This window comes from Brassica oleracea, unplaced genomic scaffold, assembly GCF_000695525.1.
Source record: "Brassica oleracea var. oleracea cultivar TO1000 unplaced genomic scaffold, BOL UnpScaffold00825, whole genome shotgun sequence".
Lineage (NCBI taxonomy): Eukaryota > Viridiplantae > Streptophyta > Magnoliopsida > Brassicales > Brassicaceae > Brassica > Brassica oleracea.
Window position 1 is genome coordinate 22,658 of NW_013617466.1, and position 9,368 is coordinate 32,025.

A 9,368-nucleotide genomic window follows, 5' to 3' on the forward strand; every position below is an offset into this window, starting at 1 on the left:
GACTTCCTGTAAAGTCGTCTGGAAGTCGTCTGAACTTCCTAAAAGTCTTCTGACAAAGTCGTCTGAACTTCTTGGAAGTCGTCTGGACTTCTTAGAAGTCGTCTGGACTTCTTAAAAGTCGTGTGGTCTTGTCTACTCAAGTGGAATCCAAGCTTGTCTTTGTAGAGGAATGATCTATAATAGTTTTGTTTGTGATCTGTTTTGTGAATTGCATGTCTACTCTTTTAGTTGTGAAATTTTTGTAAAATCAGTAATAATGTTTTCCAAGATGTATTTTTTTGTAAAATCAGTAATAATGTTTTCCAAGATGTTTTAAAGATTTTAATAGTTTATTTTGTTTGTCATTTTGAATATTTTAGTTAGTTTAGACAGTTTAACTAGGAAAGCAGGTTCATTTCTAGACAATTCCCAAATGTAACAAAACTAACCGGAGTTGTGATGTACGATTGCTTTTGTAAGGTCGCCAGACAGAAATATACACAGAATTGGTGAGACGTATGTGAGTTGAAGTTTTTACCTAATATAGAGAACTCTGAGAACACCAGCCTTTAATTCTCTCTAACGGCATGGCAATACATCTTAATATGTTTTATGAAACATTGGATTCTTGGAGAAGAGATGCAAAGTTACCTTAGTATAAGGTAGCAGCCCGTGTTCTTGCTTGATGGGTGGCGCTTCAACATCTGTAAGTGCTTTTCCGATTGTCACCGTCCCTTCCATGTTATTCCTGTTTCGTGTGCGTCAATTGGATCGGATAAATTGCTTGCTTTACAAAGTAACCGGTTTCCAGCTACTCTGGTTGGAAGGTCTAATCATGACTGGGTCTAATAGAACGATTATACAGTCTCCTATGTGTTGGAACTCGTTTTTGAGAAAGTGGTGTGGACCAATTTTCCGATGGATTTTTCAACGGAGACGTCTGTCGGAAGAACCGGAACTTGGGCACGATGCAATCGTCACCGTGAACACTATGAGTTAGTGTATTTGGTTGTCAAAATCAGAGTTGTGTTGAATGAGAAATGGAGGTCCAAAGTGAGTGACTTGCAAAACTTATAAAGTTTTAAATTTGGTTAAATATAAAATATTTAGCAAATTAGATCACTTTGGATATATGGGTTGGAATTTGAATTTAAATTTGTTAATTGGACATTATGTCAATCAACTTATTTAGTTATTTTTATTCATGATAATTTATATATTTATATATAAAATTATAAACCCAAGCAAAGTATAATAAAGGTTGTTGAATTGGTCAAAATCAAGACATTACTTTGCAAAGCTAACTTACAAGAATCTTGGAAATCAATGCCATTACTACAATTGATTCGTACGTTCGCTGACTCCTTAGATTGCATAACGTGTACTTCCTTTTGATTATAAAAGGAGAGCACTTGTGTAGAAAGCAACACACCCGAGACAATTATTATTATTTTTTCTTCTTTCTCTTTGATATTTTCTTTGAGTACGAGAGTATACACAAAACTAGTTTCGTCAGGCTTCTGATAGAGTGACGCAAATCAGAAGATTTTTTGCAGTTGTATCTTAGAACTCATTACGTTATCGAACCGTCGCACTACGGGACGTATTTTGAGTTAAGGAAAGAGATAATATCTCGCCTCTGCAGTTGTATCATCATTTTCTTAATCTTTGGTATATTTTTTATCAAATTTATTCTTTACAATATTCAGTTCTCCGTCGTTTATATAATACGGTCTCATCACTATGTTCAGAGAGTTCCGGTAATGCGGGTAATTATGCATTAATTCCATTTTTCCGGGCTAAATGCCTTTTGTTGAAAATGGTATCGATTACATATATGTACCGCCTCTTAAATGGATCACGTCGGATAGGTTTGTGTAAGAAAAATTTATTAGGTGGTGATAAAAACGGGTTCACTTAGTTAAAACAATCTAACATTTATAAGAAAATTATTAGGTGGAGATAAAACGGGTTCGGGTTTAATTTGTTGATAAATATTATTTCTTAAAACTAATATGTTAGTTTAACTCAACGTTGAGTTAAGCCTTCATATTATTTAGTTAGTTTAGACAGTTTAACTTTTACAATATTACGAAAGTAAAAGTTATATTTAGTGTGATAATTCCCAAAACAACGTTGAGTTAAGCCAGCTCATTTCTAGACAAACATTATTATAAGAATTCACTCCGCGCAAGAATTTTATAGATATATGAGTATTCTTTCAGAATTTTTTATCAATATATTTTTAAATAACTTTCTTAAAAACTACAATTTTTGGAAAGTTTTCATTTTTTTGAGAAATAGTGTAGATTTGGGTTTTGTGATTTAGAAATTAGGATAACAAGAATATTTATAGATAGATGAGTATTCTTTCAGAGTTTTTTATGAATAAGTTATATTTTTAAATAATTTTATTAAAAACTGTAATTTTTGGAAAGATTTAATTTTTTTGAGAAATTTTATAGATTTGAGTTTGTGATTTAAAAATTAGGATAACAAAAATATTTGTAGATAGCTGAGTATTGTTTCAGAGTTTTTCATGAATATATTGCATTTTAAAATAGTTTTCTTAAAAACAGCTATTTTTGGAAGGTTTTAATTTTTTTTGAGAAATATTGTAGATTTGGGTTTGTGATTTAGAAATTAGGATAACAAGAATATTTCTGGATAGATGAGTATTCTTTAAGAATTTTCCATCAATAAGGTGTATTTTTAAATAATTTTCTTAAAAACTTTTATTTTTGGAAAGTTTTTATTTTTTTGAGAAATGTTGTAGATTTGAGTTTTGTGATTTAGAAATTAGGATAAAATGAATATTTGTGGATAGACGAGTATTCTTTAAGAATTTTTCATCAATATGTTGTATTTGTAAATAATTTTCTTAAAAACTTCTATTTTTGGAAAGCTTTCAGTTTTTTGATAAATATTGTAGATTTGGATTTTGTGATTTAGAAATTAGGATAACAAGAATATTTGTGGATAGATGAGTATTCTTTCATAGTTTTTCATGAATATGTTGTATTTTTAAATAATTTTCTTTAAAACTGCCATTTTTGGAAAAATTTCAATTTTTTGAGAAATTTTATAGATTTGAGTTTGTGATTTAGAAATTAGGATAACAAAAATATTTGAAGATAGTTGAGTATTTTTTCAGAGTTTTTCATGAGTAAGTTGAATTTTTAAATAATTTTCTTAAAAATGATATTTTTGGAAAGTTTTTATTTATTAGAGAAATATTGTAGATTTGAGTTTATGATTTAGAAATTAGGATAAAGAGATTATTTGTGGATAGATGAGTATTCCTTGAGAACTTTTAATCAATATCTTATATTTTTAAATAATTTTCTTAAAAACTTCTATTTTTGGAAAGTTTTCGTTTTCTTAGAAATATTGTAGATTTCGGTTTTGTGATTTAGAAATTCTTTAAGAATTTTCTATTAATATGTTGTATTTTTAAATAATTTTCTGAAAAACTTTTATTTTTAGAAAATTTTCATTTTTTGTGAAATATTGTAGATTTGGGTTTTGTGATTTAGAAGAAAATGACAGTTTCGTTTTGATAAAAGATGGATTGGACAAGAAGGCCTTTTGGAATCAATTACAATGGCTGGACAGAGTCTAGGGAGGAAAGTGAGGTTGGGATAGTCAAAAAGATTAGCAATTGTAGAAGCAAAATTTCTAGATGGCGGAAAAATAACCCACCTTATGGAAAGGAAAAAATAAATGATTTACAGAAAGCTCTAGAGGAGGTACAAACAGATAACTCTAGATCTCAAGAGGATATTTTAGAGATTTCCAGGAAATTACAAGAGGCATATAAAGACGAAGAGGAGTATTGGCACCAGAAAAGTAGGAATACGTGGTATTCTTCTGGGCATCTTAATACAAAATTTTATCATGCTTTAACTAAGCAATGACGGGTCCGTAATAGGATTGTAGGCTTACATGATGCCGCAGACAACTGGATTACTGAAGATACTGGGGTGGAAAAGGTGGCCGTAGACTATTTTGAGGAGCTTTTTACTACTACTTCACCAACGGAATTTGATGATTTCCTCACAGAAGTAACACCGGGTATCACCCTTCAGATGAATCAACGTTTGTTGGGACTAGCAACAGAGGATGAGGTTCATGACGCTTTGTTTATGATGCATCCAGAGAAGGCACCATGACCGGACGACATGACAACTTTTTTTTTCCAACACTCTTGGCATATTATCAAGAAGGATTTGGTGGTTATGGTGAATAATTTTTTGGTCTCTGGAATATTGGACCCAAAATTAAATATTACAAACATCTGTATGATCCCAAAGACAGAGAGGCTTACAAGGATGACAGAGTTCAGGCCAATTAGCCTATGTAATGTTGGGTATAAAATTATCTCGAAGGTTCTGTGTCAGCGACTGAAAATTTGCCTACCCTCACTCGTTTCCGAAACCCAATCGGCTTTTGTGCCCGGAAGGTTGATTTCAGATAATATTCTTATAGCTCAGGAAATGTTTCATGGATTACGGACTAATAAGGCATGTCAAGAAAAATTTATGGCGATTAAAACGGATATGAGTAAAGCGTATGATAGAGTGGAGTGGGTTTTTATCAAGGCCTTACTCCAGAAGATGGGCTTTGATTTACATTGGATTACATTAATGATGGAATGTATATCATCGGTTCAATATCGGATTCTACTAAATGGTCAACCACGGGGCCTTATTGTTCCACAGAGGGGATTAAGACAAGGAGATCCTTTATCGCCTTATTTATTTATCTTGTGTACTAAGGCTTTAATTGCAAATATTAAAAAGGCGGAACGAGGGCGACTTTTAACGGGCATGAAGGTAGCTAGAGCATGTCCATCGTTATCTCATTTGCTTTTCGCAGACGATAGCCTTTTCTTTTGCAAAGCTTAAAAAGAAGAGTGTCTTACTATTCTCAGAATTTTAAAGGAGTATGAGGTAGTATCTGGCCAACTTATAAATTTTGATAAGTCTTCGATTCAATTTGGGCACAAAATTGAGAAATCGGCTAGACATGAACTACAAGATATATTGGGCATCCAGAATCTTGGAGGTATGGGGTCTTATCTAGGCCTTCCAGAAAATCTGGGGGGTTCCAAGATACAAGTTTTTAGTTTTGTGCAGGACCTGTTAAATAATAGGGTTAATGGATGGACATTTAAATTCTTTACAAAAGGAGGAAAGGAAGTGATTATAAAATCGGTGGTTACGGCATTGCCAAATCATGTAATGTCTTGCTATCGACTACCTAAGGCAACAGCCAAAAAATTGACGTCTGCGGTCGCACAATTCTGGTGGAGCCCAGGGGGAAGTACGAGAGGTATGCACTGGAAATCATGGGACAAAGTATGTGTTAACAAGGAGGATGGAGGGTTAGGATTTAAGGACATCACTGATTTCAATACAGCGATGCTTGGTAAACAGTTATGGCGTCTGATTGAGATGCCAAATACTTTATTTTCTCGAGTTTTCAAAGGTCGGTATTACAGGAATGCCTCACCCCTGGAACCGATTCATTCATATTCTCCGTCATATGGTTGGCGGAGCATAGTTTCTGCTAGATCTCTGGTAAGCAAAGGACTAATTAAAAGGGTGGGATCATGATCATCTATCTCTGTATGGAATGATCCATGGTTCCCAACCACTCGCCCGAGACCAGCAAATAAAAATCAACACATTTTCGACCCAAACCTTACAGTGGATTCTCTTATCGATTCTACTTCGCGAACTCGGAAATCGCAGGTACTCTGGACTTTGATGGATCCCCAGAATGTGAAAATTATAGACAGTATACCATTGAGTAGAACTCAGATGTTGGATAGGGATGGATGACATTTTACAAAGAATGGAAAGTATACGGTTAAATCAGGATATCAGATAAAACGAGTTTACCCAGACAGGGAAAAACTACCTTTAATGTTTGGACCTACAGTTGATGCATTGAAGCCTTACTGTTGGAAAATAGGTGTCCTCCTAAGTTGAAACATTTTCTATGGCAATTGGTAACATGATGTATAGCAGTCAAGAGGAATCTGAAAGCGAGAGGAATACAAGGGGATATATGTTGTGCACGATATGGAGCAGAGGAAGAATCGATTAACCACGTGTTTTTTTAATGTCCTCCAGCACTTCAGGTATAGGCTATATCCAAGATACCATCAAACCCATCTACTTTCCCAACATGCTCTCTCTTTACAAATATGGATCATCTTTTCTGGAGAGTTACACCACAGATGGATGATCATCAGTTTGCGTGGATTCTTTGGTATATTTGAAAAGGAAGGAATAATAAAGTTTTTAGTAATCTGGACATGGATCCTAGGGATACACTCAAATTGGCAGAAACATAGTCAACACTTTGGGCTGCGGCACAAGTATTGAATGAAAACAGGATAGTATCATCGGTAGGTTACGACTATCCCATTTATCAGAGGAAGATGGTGTTTCACAGATGGTTCATGGAAGGAGAATGATATTTTTTCTGGACAAGGCTGGTGTAATACTTTAGAAGGTTTTGATGCCTTGTTGGGGACAAGGAATGTCCGGGCTTGTTTAACTCCTCTGCATGCGGAGATGGAAGCATTAATATGGGCAATGAAATGTATGAAGAATTTACGTCAATTTCAGGTTAAGTTTTCAACAGATTGTTCTCAATTGGTGAAGATGATTTCGGATCCAGAACAATGGCCAGCATTTGCAAGTTATTTGGAAGATATTAGAATCCTAAAAGGAAGTTTCATCCGATCAGAGATCATCTATGTACCAAGGACGCAAAATTCAATGGTGGATCGCCTAGCACGTAGTGTCAGGAAGCAGCCGTCTTTCGTCGTTCACATGGATCAAGATCTCCCGGTGTGGGCCACAGGGTCCATATGAGTTTGTATAAATCGATGACAAAAAAAAAATTAAAATATAACTATTTTCTTAAAACTTAACCTATTAAACATAAAAACATGTATTAGGAAAATTGTAGTTTAAGCAATTTTTCTCATAATTTGTTCCAATCACATTTTCTCATTCATATCTTTTAATTAAAACTAATCATAGTTTACATATCTTTTATAATTATTGTTTTAATTTATTTTAAATTAAATTAAAGCATGCCTATATTAATTAAAACTGACTAACTAATAAGAAAAAAAATATATTTCATTTTTTAAATAACCAAATTTCTTTATTTTAGGCATATATACTTAATATTAATGTGAGATCCAATATTATATGAAATAAAATGTTTTTATTTGTATAAGTTTTGTTAAAATTTTATTATCGTACATTTTAAAAGTTTATTATAGCGTAAAAATACATCTAATTAATTTTAAATATTTTTTCTTGCTTTCAATTTACATTAAAGTTTCCATTTTTGACTTTAACAATTGTAGAAATGGTCATTTTTATTGAAACGTCCTTACTAAATTTAACTTAACATTTTAGTTCACATTTATAGTAACACAAAGAAGTACATGTACCTCGACAAACAAATAAAAATTAAATACATAAGAATATAAAAATACCAAGAACACAACAAACATATTTTATTATTCTTCCCTTATGTTATTTTATTTATGTCAGCTTTTTCCTATTAAAAATAAGCATGCTAATTTTATTATAATCCAAGCTATATGAATTATATTAATAGAGTATTAATTCTAGAAAAATCATGTACTTTTATTAATATAATTAAATGACTTACCATATAATATATTAAATTAATTACCAAATAATATAATTTTAAATGACTTACCATATAATAATGTTAATTCATCTAATTATATTAATAGATGAATTAAATAAATTTTTTCTTGATTAATATACGTTTAAATAACTTACCATATAATTTTTATGTTTTAAAATATAAAAAAAATTTAATCATTTCTAAAAGTGATAACGCATATATGATATCACATTGTCATTGAAAAATGATTGGAATTTTTTAGAATTATATATTTCACTGTTGTTCATTCATTTGACACATTTTTATACTATATATATAGTGAATGAGTGAATTTAATCAATATTATTAAGTTTAGATTAATTAGTTTTCTAAAATCTATGATTTATTTTATTCACTACTAATATAAACATAATAAAAACTGTTTTTATAATTGTTTCTATAGTATCATATGTATTTATATGTATCTTATCAATTTATATAATGTAATCTAGATATTTAATTATTTTTATAAAAAAATTATGTTAATTCATCTATATTTAAGATGTTTAATTGTATGTTTGGAAATATAGATTAGATTAGGTAATTATATGAGTAGTTTCCTTTTAAAAACTTTAATTAAATAAATGAAAAATGAAAAATCATCAACCAATCAAATTATAACAATTAATTAGAGAGTTTTTCTATGAGCGACATATTAGCAGAAGTCACTAAATATATATGAGGATATTTAAGATGCTTAATTGTATGTTTGGAAATATAGATTAGATTATGTAATTCTATGAGTAGTTTCCTTTTAAAAATTTTAATTAAATAAATGAAAAATGAAAAATCATCAACCAATCAAATTATAACAATTAATTGGAGAGTTCTTCTATGAGCGACACGTCAGCAGAATGACTTCTCAATTAATATATACTAGGTGACCGGTCCGCACTCTGTGCGGGCATAAGAAAATTAAAAATATGGAATAAATATTATATAGTTTTTAGAAGTAACGGCTTTTACAACATAATACCACCGTCTTTGGGAGAATTCTTCAGCCATGGAAAAAAACTAGTAGTCAATATTTAAGATGGACGAGAGGGAACAAAGTAATATCAGTATGAAGAGGCAGATATTGTGTGTATGTATAATTGCAACGTCACAAAATATTTTGTGTGTTTAAGAAGATACTTTCATTCAAAAAATGGAATAAATAGTGTATAGTTTTAGAAGTAACAGATTTTATATTATCATTAATTAGAATTTTATTGTATATGTGTCATAATTCTTTATTTTAGGTGAATAATATTATTTTTCCATAAATAATAAACAAACATTTATGTAGACATATTAAAAGAAAATATAATAAAATTGAAAATATTATCTATAAATAATATAAATTATGAAGTACAATTCTCGATAAAGAAAGCAAATTCAATTAGAAACCTGCAAAAAATTAAATAAATTTTGTAAGCAATTTGACGGGTTAACATTATTTGATAGATTTATAAATTTAATATTAAATTGACATACCGTCATCGGTCTCCTAACTCATCACAACCCATCTGACAAATACAAAAAATAAATAATTGTAACAGTTTATATATTTTAAAATTTGTATTTGAAAAAAAAAAGTAGATTAAAATTATGTACGTGACTACGGAATATTCTGAAAAACTTGTTTGTAGACAACATATTTTGGATGAATATGCGCAATC